Source organism: Dendrobates tinctorius, unplaced genomic scaffold (assembly GCF_039654945.1).
Source record: "Dendrobates tinctorius isolate UK_male_01 unplaced genomic scaffold, ASM3965494v1 ptg000038l, whole genome shotgun sequence".
NCBI lineage: Eukaryota > Metazoa > Chordata > Amphibia > Anura > Dendrobatidae > Dendrobates > Dendrobates tinctorius.
In genome coordinates, this window is record NW_027361706.1 from 30,956,488 (window position 1) to 30,973,766 (window position 17,279).

At 49.5% G+C, this 17,279-nt stretch overlaps 1 protein-coding gene across 1 annotated transcript in view; it reads left to right on the forward strand.

Moving 5' to 3' along the window:
- IL2RB (interleukin 2 receptor subunit beta) overlaps positions 1–17,279 on the forward strand; it is a 129,006-nt gene that overhangs the window by 54,447 nt on the left and 57,280 nt on the right. The gene's annotated exons all lie outside the window — the stretch shown is intronic.

Here is a 17,279-nt window from a genome sequence, read left to right on the forward strand (position 1 = left end):
CTTGTGGATTGTGTGCGGCCCACTGATATCTGAGCGCTATGTGACACGCTCGATGGCACAGCTGCCTGTGACCAAAGTGACGAGAGGATAATGGAGATTTTGAATCTCTGCGTACACTTTTGGACACTGGACACTTGTGGATTGTGTGCGGCCCACTGATATCTGAGCGCTATGTGACACGCTCGATGGCACAGCTGCCTGTGACCAAAGCGATGAGAGGATAATGGAGATTTTGAATCTCTGCGTACACTTGTGGACAGTGGACACTTGTGGATTGTGTGCGGCCCACTGATATCTGAGCGCTATGTGACACGCTCGATGGCACAGCTGCCTGTGACCAAAGTGACGAGAGGATAATGGAGATTTTGAATCTCTGCGTACACTTGTGGACAGTGGACACTTGTGGATTGTGTGCGGCCCACTGATATCTGAGCGCTATGTGACACGCTCGATGGCACAGCTGCCTGTGACCAAAGTGACGAGAGGATAATGGAGATTTTGAATCTCTGCGTACATTTGTGGACAGTGGACACTTGTGGATTGTGTGCGGCCCACTGATATCTGAGCGCTATGTGACACGCTCGATGGCACAGCTGCCTGTGACCAAAGTGACGAGAGGATAATGGAGATTTTGAATCTCTGCGTACACTTTTGGACACTGGACACTTGTGGATTGTGTGCGGCCCACTGATATCTGAGCGCTATGTGACACGCTCGATGGCACAGCTGCCTGTGACCAAAGTGACGAGAGGATAATGGAGATTTTGAATCTCTGCGTACACTTGTGGACAGTGGACACTTGTGGATTGTGTGCGGCCCACTGATATCTGAGCGCTATGTGACACGCTCGATGGCACAGCTGCCTGTGACCAAAGTGACGAGAGGATAAGGGAGATTGGATTGCTTTTAAAAAAGCAGTTTGCGGAGCAGTGGGTAAACAGCAATGCCAGCGTGTCTTAGAAGGCAGCCCAACAACCAACACCACTGATACACCACAATATAGCCTCCCCTTGCACTGCACACACAGTGACTTGTGTGTTGTGCAGGCCAAATCGCTAGCAGCAGAAGCAGTTTTTTTGTCTTCTTCCCTGCCTAACGCTCTCCCTACAGAATCAGCAGCAACCTCTCCCTATACTAAGATCGGCAGAAGTAAGATGGCGGTCGGCGTGCACGCCCTTTTATACCGCCTGTGACGACCACCAAAGCAAGCCAATCACTTGCATGCCCTTCTGAAAGATGGTGGTGACCCTTGCCTATGTCATCACATTGCCCACAGTGTCCGTGGATCCTGATTGGCTGAAAAAGAGCGCAAAACAAACTTTTGAAACGCGACTTTGGCGCGTAAGTCGCCGACCTCGTGGCCGACCTCATCCTAGGGTCGGGTTTCGTTTCATGAAACCCGACTTTGCCAAAAGTCGGCGACTTTTGAATTTTTTCGACCCGTTTCGCTCAACTCTAGTCACTACTTCTATTCCTCCGGTGTCTGCTGCAGGACCATTAGTATCCGTACAACCTCGGGGACCGGACCCCGGCCTTGCGCTTAGAACTTGAAAAGGGTTCTCCTCTAACCCTGGTCCTTGTTCTCTTATTCTCCTCACGTTCTGTGCTAATACTTCTTCCCAATGGAGAATCAAGTTTCCTTTCTCTGTCTCTTTCCTGTGCCAGCAGACCCAGATCACTGTGGCCTGCTGCAGCACTTCCTCCTTCCATCCCTCTCCAGGGGATCTTCTCTGTCTCACACTCTGTCCTTCTACATCCTCACTCACTGACTGAATGAATGACTGAACGCCTCACTCAACTCTTCCCGCTCTTTTATGTGAACTAAACTCCACCCACCCCCAGCACATTTCGTGTTCCAAGCAGGGAGCCACCAAGGGGTGCTATGCTACACTCCAAGCAGGGAGCCGCCGAAGGTGCTTTGCTACACTACTTTGTGGTGTGGGGTGCAGGTGTTGGAGTGTGGTCAGGTGTCTCCACCTTACAAGGATGGTGGGGTACCACACCTCAGGAGGAGGTGCAGTACCTCTGTGGCGACTGAACCCTCAGGGGCGCCACACTTCTCAGGGATGGATGTTGGGCGCAGCTATGATGTTGTAGCCCTCCACAGGTAGGGCTGTAGTCCCAGGGCAAAGATGTTAAATAAATAGTAAAAATGGCTGTGAACATTGGGGTGCAGAGAAATGAGAGAAAGACACAGAGAGGTGCAGTTTCTTTACCTTTTACTGGTAATTGGTTGCAGTCCGGAGTACCACATGCAGGTGATGGAATGAGTCAGGCTCGCCTGGAGGCATTCAGGGGATCCACCTTGCCAGGTTGGGATTTAGGACCTTCCTTTCTGCGCTTTGTGTGCGTGTCTCCGCCGTATATATCGATGCTGTGACCCTCTATTCGTGATGGTTTCACTAACCTGTACAGCTGTCAGCGTGAGCCTATTCCATGGGTACCGTTCTCTTCACCGTCGGCCCCGGGCTCCTTATCCGCTGACGTGCCCTCAGGTGTTCAATGTGCGCAGGAATTTACAATCCCCTGTACTTTCAGATTCGGCTATCAGAGCTTACAGCTCCTGTCAGCCTAGGACTCTGATGTCCCTTTTCTCTTTATTAGTGCTTCACTTAGGGGTCTGCTATATGCAGTATTTTAGCTTCCCTAGAGTCTCTCAATCTCTGCTCTTGTCCTTTCCCTCTTCACAGATCAGCTCCCTGTCTTCATCTGACAGGATCTTCCAGAAAGATCTTTTTTACCTCACATCCTCACGTTTAACTGTCATTATCATTTTTCCTCACAGCTCACAGCTGCTTCGTTTCCATGACAACCCCCTCAGCTGACTTCTAGCTGACTCACAACCCTCTCAGCTGGCCAGAATTTATAAGGCAGCTCCCTTTTCTGACCTGCAGCAGGAAATTGTGATTTAATCTATGCTGCCTGGCATGGGGGTCCCTTTTCTGCCTCCAAGCATGACTTTACCCATTAGAGGGAGGTAATGTCACTGTGACAACTGGACTCTGGGGTGTCACATTCCCCCCCCAGTTAAGTTCAGTACTCCTGGACTGAGGAAAACATAACAAGAAATGTTAACAGCAACAATTAATGAAAATCTACAAAGTCTTAATAATTGCAAAAATTATCAAAAACCAGACAAGAAAAAAGAAAGCAGTAGCACAGTTACTGCAGCAACCAGTCCTTATGCTGCTGTCCAGGAATTGTCTTTGTGCTTGTACCTGGAGTTTGGTTGGTAGGAACCGCCTTAACCCACTTTGTGTGTCGTCCCTGGGCGTGGCTACTGGGCACTCTGTAGATGGGCCTGCTTTTCGGCCACGCCAGCGGCTTATTTTTAAGGCCTTTTTGGAGTAACTATTTACAAATACAGTTCTGACTACACATAGTCCTGTGGCCCAATTGTCTTTTAACTGGTTATTGCGAATACTTAAAAAGTTTCTTACAGTAAGTCTCTGTAGGCTCTCATACTTAACGGTTACTATTATATATTCTTATTACTTTATTTACATTACGTAATCTCTGTAATGGGCAGAGATCTGACCTCTAGTACTATGAGTGGATATACGCAGTATAGGTATTTCTGATGACGTGACCTGTTCTCTGATGTCTACTGTTGGTGCATTAGTCACTACACTATAAGTAGACTTGTGTAAGATAGGTATTCTCGACTGCCTTCTCTCTACTCCTAGACTCGCCATGATATTGTCAGATTCACTATTAGCAGGGAACAGATTTCCGCAATCCTCTGCAGATGTGGTATCTGTTACTGGAGCCATTTCATTTAGAGTCTCTTCTTCATCTGGTGCAGTAGGCTGATGAAAGGTTAGTACTGGTACTACTAATGCCTGATTTACTTGTGTCCACGTCCGAGGAAATTCTCCAAGTATAGTTTGAATCTTTTCTTCCACCTCTACTATGGGTTGTAGAGTGTCTTGCACTTCTTTCTTGTCCTTCAATTGATCAGGGCACATCTTTAGATGATCTCTTGAGACTGCTTCGAAGGTTTCTCCTCCATCTTTGCTGATGATACATACTTTGGTGTTATTAAAGTCTGAAGATATCACAGTGTATGGCTCTGCTTCCCACTGGTCATCTAGTTTGTGAACACGTCTCTTTCTTTTAAGTACTTGTTCTCCTGGTGTCAAGGGAACTGCAGGGGCGTGTTGGTTGTAATTTCTTTCCTGTCTCTGTCTTGCTTGGGACAAACTTTTCTCCTCACATTCTTGTACTTTGCGGTATTGTTGTTGCCGCTCTGTATCCCAGCCTGCATCTGGTGATGTCGTCTCAGGTGTTAAGACTCCCATGTCTAAATCAATGGGTAATTAGCCAGGTCTTTCTCTCATCAGGTAGGCCAGAGTGCAATTTGTAGAGTCTACCGGTATATGATTATATAGATCTACCAGATCTGGCAACTTCTCTGGGCACTGGTTTCGTTCTTCCAGAGATAAGGTCTTCAATAAGTCAATTACCACTTGGTTCATCTTCTCACACATGCCATTTGTCTGTGGATGGTACAGCGTCGTTCTGATTTTCTTGCAACCGTACATGTTACAGAACTCCTGGAACACTTCTGCCTCAAAGGCTGGACCTTGGTCGGTGAGCACTTGTTCAGGGTATCCGTGCAGTCGACAAAAGTGTTGCTGAAATGCCTTAGCTTCTGTCTTCGCTGTTTGGTCTTTAACAGGCACAACTACCAAGAATCTTGAGTAATGGTCAACGATGGTCAATGCATAGGTGTAGCCATTCCTACTCGGAGTTAACTTCACGTAATCCAAGGCTACCAGTTCAAGCGGCTGTTTTGTGATAATTGGCTGTAATGGGGCTCGCTGGCTGCTACGGTCTTTTCTGCGCAGGTTACATGGGCCACATTCTCGGCACCACTTCTCAATGAAACTCCTCATGCCAACCCAGTAGAATCTTTCACGAAGTAGAATTTCCAACTTCTTCCAACCGAAGTGTCCTGCTCCACTGTGGTATGCCTCTAAGACCATTGGCGCATCCCTCTTCGGGACTACCACCTGCCAGACCAGTTCGTGTGTGCGCGAGTTGATGTTCCTCCGACACAGTTTACCCTCGTAGATAAACAGCTTGCCTCTCTCCTTCCACAGTTGCTGTGCTTCCTCTGGGTCATCTGGACCAGGGTGTGCATCAGCTTCTACCAGGCACTCCTTTACTAGGTGAACAGCTGGATCACTATCTTGTGTCTCTGCCCACTCATGATGGGGTAATGGATTCAGCATTACTTCTCGTACGACAAAGCGCTTATTCCTCACTCCTTGAGAGCGCTGGGCTGCAATTGGACGGTGGAAGGCTGGTAACTCGATTTCTTCGAGTTCTTTTAGATCTTCTCCCCCGTCTGGTGAATTGGGCATCCTGGACAATGCATCCGCATTAGCATTCTTATGTCCTGCTCGGTACTTGATGGTGAACTCGTAGTTGGACAGCCGGGCCATCATCGCTGCTCAAGTGCCCCGAGCTTTGCCGTTTCAAGGTGGGTTAGCGGATTATTGTCCGTGTAGATGGTGAACTTTGCGGAAGCCAAGTAGTGCTTGAAGCACTCTGCTACCGCCCAGACTATGGCGAGGAACTCCAGCTTAAAGGAACTGTAGTTGTCGGGGTTCCTTTCAGTGGGACAAAGCTTCCTGCTGGCATAGGCAATCACTCTCTCTCTGCCTTTCTGCACTTGTGACAGCACTGCTCCCAATCCCACGTTGCTGGCGTCAGTGTAAAGAACAAATGGTTGGTCATAGTCAGGGTAGGCCAGGACCTCATCTCCTGTGAGGGCCAATTTCAACTTGGTGAAGGACTCTTCTATCCTTTTGTTCCACTCGAACGGAAGATTTTTGTTCTTGGCCTTCTTGGATTGGCCCACTAGAAGATCTTGCAGCGGTGCTGCTATCTTGGTGAAGTCCTTGATAAATCTTCGGTAGTAGCCTACTAACCCAAGAAATTGCCTCACTTCATGGCTAGTGCTGGGCCTTTGCCAGTCCCGGATAACGGTGACTTTGTCAGGGTCGGGTGCCACACCTTCCGCGCTCACCACGTGGCCCAGGTACTGCACCTTGGGTTTCAAAAGGTGACATTTGTTGCAGCGGCCACAGATGGGCTGTCCGTCTTCGTCGTAACGATCGCTGTCTCTCATTCTGGTCGGCGGGATCCTCTTCTGCTGTCGCCACGGGACGTCATCTGGACTGGAGGCCACCTGGATCTTCTTCTTTGGAGTCACTTGCAGGAACTGCACAGTTCTTGTGAGTGTAGCCACACTTTTGGTTAGTTCTTTTACTTGGAGACGTAAATCTGCAGCAGAATCAACATCTTGGGACGGCTTGTCAGTCTCAATAGGAGTCTTTGGAAAGGATGCTGTCTCCTGCTGGTATGTAATTGCAGGATTCTTAGAGGGCTCTGTGCTGCCAGGATTCGGTTCACCTGACTTCTAGCTGACTCACCACCCCCTTTGCTGGCCAGAATTTATAAGGCAGCTCCCTTTTCTGACCTGCAGCAGGAAATTGTGATTTAATCTATGCTGCCTGGCATGGGGGTCCCTTTTCTGCCTCCAAGCATGACTTTACCCATTAGAGGGAGGTAATGTCACTGTGACAACCGGACTCTGGGGTGTCACAGAAGTCCACGGTACACATCACAAACCGTTTCTCGACTCCGGACAGGAGTAGCAGCCACATAATGAAGGCTCCTGTCTGAAGCCAAGAACGTATTTGTGATCTGTATATGGCCGGTCTCACACATCCAGATAATTCCGGTCCAAAAAAATGGTACCGGAGCTATCCGTGTCCATGTGGACACGTGGTACCTCCATGTGGCACACGTGTGGCAACTGTGTGCAGCATGTGAGCCGCATCAGGACCACACGTATGGCGCCAGAAAGAAGCGCTACTGTAAGTGCTGTTCCCGGCGGCTGGTGCTGACCGTGGCTGTGATTCTTTTCTCCTGCTCTAACGGCAGTAGTGAGCAGGAGAGAAAGAATGAATGAAAATCCGACGTGGGGTCCCCCTCAGTTTATGAACCAACCAGATGAAACTTACAGCTGGGGGCTGCAGCCCTCAGCTGTAAGTTTCGTCTGGTTGGTTCACAAACTGAGGGGGACCCCATGTCGGGTTTTCATTCATTCTCTCCTGCTCACTACTGCCGGCAGAGCAGGAGAGCAGAATGACGGCCGCGTTCAGCACCTGCCGCCGGGAACAGCGCTTACAGTAGCGCTTCTTCCCCTTCGGCCATCCGTGAACGCGGAGGACAGTGTGAACTGTTCTCCGTGTGCACGTGTTCAGCATTTTTGCAAACCATGTGCTCCCACAAACACTGACATGTCTCCATAATTTTCTCACGGACCGTGTGTCCGTGAAAACACGCTTACATGTGCAGAGACACATTCATTTTAATGTGTCTACGTGTGTGAGTGTCTCCGATACGTGAGGAAACTGTCACTACACGTACCGGAGCCACTGACGTGAGAAACCGGCCTACCATGGATTTCAATAATGGTAACTCATAATTTGTTGAGCATTGTACCTTTTTTACCATGTAGTGCACCAACATCTTGATGTATCTTCCAGAATGTGGTTCTGGGCACACTGGGATAAGATCGTCTTTTGGTGACCGAACCACCTCTTGCTCTTTTGTTTCGTGGATTGACTTGTAGCAAAATTTTGGTGCAAAAAAAAAATTTGTCAAAAATGTAGCCAATAATTAGGCACAATAAAGTTAGACAGAAGTGTCTTAAGAAGCCCCAAAATGATAATGAGCTGTAGTGATACAATTAGCTTATCTTCAGATTGTGAAGTGTATGTTTAACCTGTCTGTTCAGGATTAATAAATCTGACCCATTGTGTAACACTTTGGCAGAATAGAATAGTTCAATTGAAATTGATGGACTAAACCAAGCCATAGCGTGGTCTCCTGGCAATCCATGAGATCCACTGCAGCAAGGCAATGTGATAGTGGTGAATTTTGTACAGTCTTCACCCCATTATGGTAGAAGAGTAATAAATGAAATCTTTTCTTTGCTAGTTATATCAATTTTTATTCTATGGGCTAATGTAGTTATGCGATAATGTGAACAGACACAAATGTCTGGCCTTGGAAGTATTACTTAGCTTTGTGTGCAAAACACGGTAAATTGCCTTCTCCAGATGTCACAGGGCTGCACTTACGTGTAAATGTGTGTGGGTGTCCTTTACTCTCTAAATGTAATAATAACTGCTGACAGTAATAATGCCACAAAATATTCACCACAACAATGTTAGAACCATTCAACTATGAAGAGTTTATAACCACATTGTGCTGTGGAGGTCAATATGTGCTGAATACTGCCATTACCATTATCACATACACTCAGTCTTATATTCCTTGAACTTTTAATATTTAATATGTATAGCGAAAAAAATGGAATAAAAAGTGTTTTAGATCTTTTACCTTTTGAGGACTATAAATGGCTAATTGACTGGAAGGCAAAGACTTGTATTTCAGTGATGTGTTACTTACTAGGCTGTGTTTCGCTATTTCAATAATATCAGTGTTTATCAGCAGGAGATTATAACTACAGGACTAGGTGTCTGGTGCCTCTTTGTCCAACCACGCCCCCACCACTGATTGGCAGCTTTCTGTCAATATACCGTGTACACAGAAAACTGCCAATCAGTGGTGTGGGTGGGGTTATACATAGCTCAGCATTCAGAGCTCTACTAGATCTGTAGCAGAGAAAGCTGTGATTCTATCACAACTGCTGCACCCAGTAAACTAAGTGATACATTGCTGAAATCATGGTTTCTGCCCCTACATCATGCTGCTGTCGGATTACATAGCAAAAAAAACTATGACAAGCTCCCTTTAATTTAAAGTGGGTTGTCCATATTCATAGTTAAAGGAGTTATCTGGGACTAAACAGCTGATGATGACCTACTTGTGGGATAGGTCATCAATATGAGATTGGTAAAGATCCAACACAAGGAGCTGATTTTAGCTAATAGGTGGAGGTGTTGAATGTCGGCCCACCTAGATCTCATATTGGTATGCTATCCTACTGCTTGATTAGTCCTGGACAACCTCTTTCATAAGAACTGCATGCAAATAGCATTGCTTGGCATGGCGCAATATGCTAATAACATAGTGAACCATCGGTCATATTAGCGGCTTCTACATCTTTCCGTCCTTTGTTTAAAAAAAAAAATAACTAAAATAAATGAATTCCTCAGCATAGTCATTGCCTAGAGCTAGACAGGTTGTTAAAGGTTTATTCCCTAAATCTTAAGTTATCCCCTATTCATAGGATAGGGAACAACCTATTGATTGACAGGGGTTCTGACCGCTGATTAGGTGGCGGGGACCCTCAATTGGCTTCTCTCTCCTGAATAACGAACACATGTGTTTCATGCGGTCTTCTAACATTTTATTGATGTACTGTGCGGTTTTCCAATGTTCTTGTATGTGGTGTTTAATACTATAACATAAAATGTATTTGTTAGCTTAGGGATAAGTGTAAGGAGGTGGCGGGGACCCTCAATTGCCTTCTCTCTCCTGAATAACGAGCACATGTGTTACTGTCACGGCTCCAGTCCTGGCTTCAGCTCCAGTCTCTACTTACCTCGCTGCGCGCTCCTCCCGGCGCACTCCTGCTTCTCGGCACGTCCCCGCGCTCGAACTCCGGCTCCCTCGGCGTCGGGCACCTATGCACTGCTTGACTCCCAGTGCACAGCCTCCTGGGTAGTGTGACGCGCTGGTCCCGCCCCCAACATGACGGCGCCCACCACTACATATGCTCGGCGTCTGGACAGGTAAGACGCCTGGTTATCAAATGCGGTGACGCTGTCTTGCACGGCGTTCACTGTGTTCTCAGGCCCTTCTCCTTTGCCTCTGTCTGCGCTGTGCTTTGTGTCTCTGTGTTCCTTACCCTTGTCCTCTGCCTGCGCCGTCTCTGTCATTCCCCTCTGTGCTCTGCATTCCGTGTCTCCCTGGTTGCTTCACCTCCTCTGACCTGCTCCTGCCGCCTTCTCATCCCACTCCGTTTCCTTCCCTGTTGTTTGCCTTCCTCTCGCCTAAGTACATCATCGTGCTTCTTCTCTATTGCAGCCTCCAGTCCTTGTCTCCCCCGGCTCTCCGGTCCAGTGCCCCGCTTGGTCTCTGTGTTTTCCAGTGTCCTACTATACGGATACGTCTGTGCCTCCTTACCCGTCTATTGCCCCAGTTGTCCCTTTGGTTACGGCTCTCGCGGTTCTGTCCCCTGGGGGTCTGTCCCTAACACTCCCTGTATAGGGGGTGGTCCTCACCTGGGCGCTCGCCCTCGGGGGCTCTGGAGCCGTGACCCAGAGGGTCCACTTCCGGGTACTTTTGCTTTCTTCTTTTGTACCAGCAACACCGTAACAGCATAACCAGGCCATGGATCCCGGTGGAGCCACGGCTGCCCAAAAAGAGTTAGTTTTCCTTCGGGAGAGCCAGACGCGCATGATGTCCTTTATGAAAACAATGGACTCGCGCCTTTCCGCTCTCCAGTCCTCTGACCCTGGTAACGCCGCCCAGTTGACTGGCTTACAACAGGAATTGGCTCAGCAGCGAGACACCCAGTCACATATCCTCAGCTACATGGCTTCGGTGGATGGTCGATTGCTTTCTTTGCACTCGGCCGCATCTGCCCCTCCTGCTGCGGGTTCCCATCCTCCTCCACGCTTAGCCAAACCACCCCGGTATAGCGGTGATGCCAAATTGTGCCGGGTTTTATAAATCAGTGCCACCTCCATTTTGAACTGCTGCCCCAGCAGTACCCCACTGACCGAGCCAAAGTGGCCTTCATCATTTCTCATCTGGAGGGGGATGCTTTGGCTTGGGTCAATTCTCTCTGGGAGCGCGATGACCCGGTAGTTACCCAGCTTTCCGTTTTTCTTGATACTTTCCGTCGGGTTTTTGACAAACCGGGTCGTTCAGCCTCCACCACTGAGGCTTTGTTTAACCTGTGCCAAGGTTCTCTAACTGTGGGCCAGTACGCTATACAGATTGGGACCCTGTCCTCCGACTTGGGTTGGAATAATGAGGCCTTGGTTGGCGCCTTCTGGCGAGGCTTTTCGAGTCGTATAAAGGATGAGCTCGATGGTCGCGACACCCCAATAGCCCTGGAGGATTTGATCTCTTTAGCCACTCGGATTGATCTCCGGTTTCAAGAACGGGCCAGGGAGAGAAGGGTGTCTCGTCCATTTTCTTCTGTCCGCAGACCACCCAGTCCTCGACCTAGGAGTCTCCCTTCATCTCCAGCACCTGAACCTATGCAGGTGGACTGCCTGAAGCTCTCTGATCAGCGTCGTAGGGAGAGGAGCCTTCACGGTCAGTGTTTGTACTGCGGTAGCGGTTCCCATCTCATCCGAACTTGTCTGGATCGTCTGGAAAACTTCTCTGCCTAGGCCAGGTAAGATAGGCCTCCCTAGGTGTATGTGATACCTCTCTCCCCCTAACTTTGTCTGTCCTCTTGCATGTTGGTGGGCTTCTCTAGTGGTCTATGTGGACTCGGGTGCCGCCAGGAATTTTATTAGGCTAGAGGAGGTTCATAAACTTTCTGTTCCCATGAGGGTCTTGCAAAATCCTTTAGTTCTCGCCTCCGTAGATGGTCGACCCCTGCTAGAGACAGTTACTTTATTCACTCATGAGGTAGAGTTGCATGTAGGGGCTCTGCACAAGGAGAAAATTACGTTTTACGTCTTAGCAGGTATTTCTCATCCTGTCCTGCTTTGCCTTCCCTGGCTACGGCTCCACGAGCCCACCTTAGATTGGCATAGCGGCAACGTCTTGCGCTGGGGGGAGTCTTGTCGGGCTCAGGGTCAGCTGTCGGTTCGCCCCGTAGGTACCCCTCGTTCTTCCCTTGTTCCCTATGGATTGCCGTCGGTGTACTATGACTTTTTGGATGTTTTTGACAAGAAAGAGGCTGAGACTCTTCCTCCACACCATCCCTACGACTGCCCCATTGAGCTCGTTACTGGTACCTCTCCGCCTCGTGGAAGGATTTATCCTCTCTCCTCGGCAGAGACCCAAGCCATGTCTGAATACATCCAAGACAACCTGGCCAGAGGCTTCATTCGGAAGTCTTCGTCCCCTGCAGGAGCAGGCTTCTTTTTCGTAAAGAAAGATGGATCCCTGCGCCCGTGCATCGATTATCGTGGCCTGAATCAAATCACGGTGAAGAATAAATATCTACTGCCACTCATCTCTGAGCTTTTTGATCGCTTGAAGGGAGCACGTGTGTTTACTAAGCTTGATCTACGAGGGGCCTATAATCTGGTTCGCATACGCTGTGGGGACGAGTGGAAGCCTGCGTTTAACACGCGAGATGGGCACTACGAGTATATGGTTATGCCCTTTGGGCTCTGCAACGCACCTGCAGTATTCCAGGAACTCGTTAATGATGTCTTTCGAGATCTCCTCTACTCCTGTGTCATAGTCTACCTTGACGACATCTTAGTCTTCTCCCCTGATCTGGCCACACATCGCAGAGACATCCGCCAAGTTCTCCAACGTCTCAGAGAGAACCACCTTTTTGGCAAGTTGGAGAAATGCCTCTTTGAGCAAACTTCATCGCCTTTTCTTGGTTACATCATCTCGAATGCAGGATTAGAGATGGATCCTGAGAAAGTCTCGGCAGTTCTCAATTGGCCACGTCCCCTCGGAGTTAAGGCAATTCAGTGGTTTTTGGGTTTTGCCAATTATTACAGGCAATTTATCCCTCATTTCTCTTCTTTGACTAAACCCATCTCGGCTCTTGTCCGCAAAGTAGCCGATCCCAAGCATTGGCCCTCTGATACAGAAGCTGTCTTTGAGGCCCTGAAGCAAGAATTTGCTAAGTCTCCTGTACTCCATCACCCGGATGCCAGCAGGCCATTCATCCTCGAGGTCGACGCATCCTCGGTGGGAGCTGGAGCAGTTCTTCTGCAGAAATCCTCCTCGGGCCACGCTCTCACCTACGGATTCTTTTCTAAAGCTTTCTCTGCTCCCGAACGTAATTATGCCGTTGGAGATACAGAACTCCTGGCCATAAAAATGGCTCTTGAAGAATGGCATCATCTTCTCGAGGGTGCTCTCCATCCTTTCATCATTTTTACAGATCACAAAAATTTGGCTTACCTTCAGTCTGCCCAAAGGCTCAACCCACGGCAGGCCAGATGGTCACTGTTTTTCGAGTGATTTGACTTTGAACTCCACTTCTGACCCGGGGATAAGAACATCAAAGCGGATGCTCTATCACGGTCATTCCTGTCTGTCGACAAGGAGAAGGGTCCAGTCCATCTCATCGACCCTGCTAAGATCCTTACCGTGGCCCCATTAAGCCTGGTCTCCCCACCATCTGGTAAGACCTTTGTTCGGAGTGGAGATAGACTAAAGGTTCTACGCTGGAGTCACTCATCAAAATTTTCTGGACATGCTGGAGTTAAAAAGACTTTCTCGCTTGTCTCCCGCCATTACTGGTGGCCTTCGCTTCGCAAGGATGTCCAAGATTTCATCGCCTCCTGCCCTTTTTGCGCCCGGAACAAGGTTCCTCGACACCCTCCCTCGGAACTCTTGCATCTGTTACCAGTACCGGCCAACCCATGGACTCATATTGCTATGGATTTCATCACTGATCTGCCTCCCTCTTCTAGATGTACGGTGATATTGGTGGTCGTGGATCGATTTTCCAAAATGGCCCACTTCATCGCTCTGCCTGGTCTGCCTACCACGCCCGAGTTGGCGAAGATCTTTCTGCTTCACGTTTTTCGCCTCCATGGTTTCCCTCAGCATATTGTCTCGGATCGAGGGGTCCAGTTTACCTCCCGTTTTTGGCGAGCTCTCTGCGGATTGCTGAAGATAACGTTGGATTTCTCAGCTTATCACCCCCAGTCGAATGATCAAGTCGAGCGAGTCAACCAGGCGCTAACTTCTTACCTTCTGCATTTTTTCAATGCTCATCAGGACGACTGGGTCTCTCTTCTTCCTTGGGTGGAATTCGCTTACAACAATCATCCAAGTGAAGCCTCCTCCAAGTCTCCCTTTTTTGTGGTTTTTGGTCAACACCCCGGCATTCCCCTTCCCGTGTCCCCTACCTCTGTTGTGCCGGCAGCGAATTCCTTGCCTGTGGACTTCTCTCAGATTTGGAGGGAGACCAAAGTAGCTCTTGAGAGTGACAGCCTCAGAATGAAGTGGTATGCCGACAAGAGACGGCTAGATTCTCCTCCGTATTGCCCTGGGGATAAGGTTTGGTTAGCTTCCTGGCATATCAGGTTGAAAATTCCCTCCTACAAGTTAGGTCCACGTTACATTGGTCCCTTTGAGGTCTTAAGTCGCATCAATGATGTGGCCTACAAGTTGAGATTACCCGCCTCACTAAAGATTCTCAATACCTTCCACATATCTCTCCTGAAACCAGCAGTATTTAACTACTTCCACTCTGCGCCTTCCCAAACCTCCCAATCGTGTAGCTCGGATAACACCTTTGAGGTGCGGGATATTTTGACTATGAAGACTGTTAAAGGAAAAACTCTGTTTTTGATTGATTGGAAGGGTTTCGGTCCCAAGGAGAGATCATGGGAACCCCAGGAGAATATTGATGCTCCTCGCATTATGAGACGGTTTCTCACCAACGTTAGGAGGAGGGGGCGAAAAGGGGGGTACTGTAACGGCTCCAGTCCCGGCTTCAGCTCCAGTCTCTACTTACCTCGCTGTGCGCTCCTCCTGGCGCGCTCCTGCTTCTTGGCGCGTCCCCGCGCCCGGCCTCCGGCTCCCTCGGCGTCGGGCACCTGTGCACTCCTTGACTCCCGGCGCGCAGGCTCCTGGGTAGTGTGACGTGCTGGTCCCGCCCCCAACATGGCGGCTCCCACCGCTACATATGCTCGGCATCTGGACAGGTAAGGCCGCTTTCACACTTCAAGCTTTCGGTATCCGGCATGGTGCGGCGAAAAACCGGACTACCGAATCCAGCCGCAAACACAGACACCGGATCCTTCTTTCTGCCGGATATATTCCTGGCAGAGAAGGTTTCCGGGCATGCGCAGCGCGAAAAACCGGTCCGGCGTTGGGAAAAAACGTTGCATGCAAAGTTTTTTCCAGACGCCGGACCGGCTATTTTCTCCGGATCCGGAAAAAAACGGACGCGCCGCATTGCCATCCGGCGCAATGCGGCACCAATGAAACAGCACGGGGAAAAAGCCGGATCTGGTCGTAACAGGCGCCAGATCCGGCAGTCCGGTTTTTCGCCGCACCATGCCGGATACCGAAAGCCTGAAGTGTGAAAGCGGCCTAAGACGCCTGGTTATCAAATGCGGTGACGCTGTCTTGCGCGGCGTTCACTGTGTTCTCAGGCCCTTCTCCTTTGCCTCTGTCTGCGCTGTGTTTTGTGTCTCTGGGTTCCTTACCCTTGTCCTCTGCCTGCGCCGTCTCTGTCATTCCCCTCTGTGCTCTGCATTCCGTGTCTCCCTGGTTGCTTCACCTCCTCTGACCTGCTCCTGCCGCCTTCTCATCCCACTCCGTTTCCTTCCCTGTTGTTTGCCTTCCTCTCACCTAAGTACATCATTGTGCTTCTTCTCTATTGCAGCCTCCAGTCCTTGTCTCCCCCTGCTCTCCGGTCCGGTGCCCCGCTTGGTCTCTGTGTTTCCCGGTGTCCTGCAATACGGATACGTCTGTGCCTCCTTACCCGTCTATTGCCCCAGTCGTCCCTTTGGTTCCGGCTCTCGCGGTTCTATCCCCTGGGGGTCTGTCCCTAACACTCCCTGTATAGGGGGTGGTCATCACCTTGGCGCTCGCCCTCGGGGGCTCTGGAGCCGTGACCCAGAGGGTCCACTTCCGGGCACTTTTGCTTTCTTCTTTTGTACCAGCAACACTGTAACAGTTACTTGAGGTCTCCTAACATTTTATTGATGTAATGTGCGTTTTTCTAATGTTCTTGTATGTGATGTTTAATACTATAACATAAAATGTATTTGTTAGCTTAGGGATGGGGAAGGAGTTGAAAGGGGGACAGTGCAAAGCCTCAGAACTCAGGGAAAGGACTTCCTGCTCTTAGAGCAGAGCCTGGGCAGACTTGCCCAGGGCGAGACCTGGGCCAAAGTGATGGCAGAGGATTCCTCGGTCTTGGGGATAAAAGCTCACCCAGGATGAAGGGCAACGTGGACGGGCACTGGCTCTGCAGGATCGTCTCCTGGAGAAATACGCGGTTCAGGACCAGGATATGAGCTGATGGCATGCACCACACAGAGGCTGCAGGGAAAGTACAAAAAACATTGTCTGGTTTGCAACGTGTTCAGTAAAGTTTTACCATTGGAACAGAACTTTGGCTTGTGATATTTCCTGAGACCCTGTCTCCTGCAACTGAAGTGAATATGTGTTGAAGGTAACTGACTGTACCACAGAACTGGGACTTCACCTGTCTTTTCATGTGCAAGGTACCAGCGTGCTCACTGATTGGCTTAGTAAACTCACACATGACTACCACCCTGTGACACCTTGTTACACCCTATTCATATGATAGGGAACAACCTATTGATGGCCAGGGGTTCTGACCGCTGAGATCTCCCACGATCCTGAGATTGAGGCTCTGGAACACGGGAACAGAGCAAATTTCCTGCATGGGGCAGAGATGCACATGCTTGACCACTGTTTTGCTCCTCAGTGCTATGTTTGGTTTTCTGTGGGCAGTTTCTTAAGGGCCTGTCACACTAACCGATATCGCTAGCAATATCGCTATAACGTCACTGGTTTTGTGACGTTATAGCGATATTGCTAACGATATCGCTATGTCTGATACTTACCTCCGACCGCTCCCCCGCTGGTTATCGCTGATCGCGCGAGAACGTCCTGGACCGTTTCTCGTCGGGCGCTTCCTGCTGGGCTTCCTGTGGTGCCGATGAGCGACCCGTGGACGCGGGCGGGAGGACGTCAGAATCGCCTCGTCTGACAGGTAAGTAGCGACCCCCGACCCCTGCTATGTCGCTGGTCAGATCTGCCTGTGTAGCAGCTCACTAGCGACCACTTAGCGATGCACCAGCGATCCTGACCGCGTCATATCGCTGGTCGGGATCGCTGGTGCATCGCTAAATGTGACAGTACCTTTACACAATAAATGGAGATTAGGTTCACCAAGTGCACCACCGCTGTTTTCTGGAGAGGGTTCTGCAGAACCTGATTATCTGGATCCAGTGCCCTGATCTCGGAATTCCCAGGCATCAGTAAGCTACCACCTATTCAATGAATAGTGAATGACTTTAAGTTTTGGGACTAAACCTTTAATAACAAACTATTCAAAATTTAGCAAAGAATATCCGTCT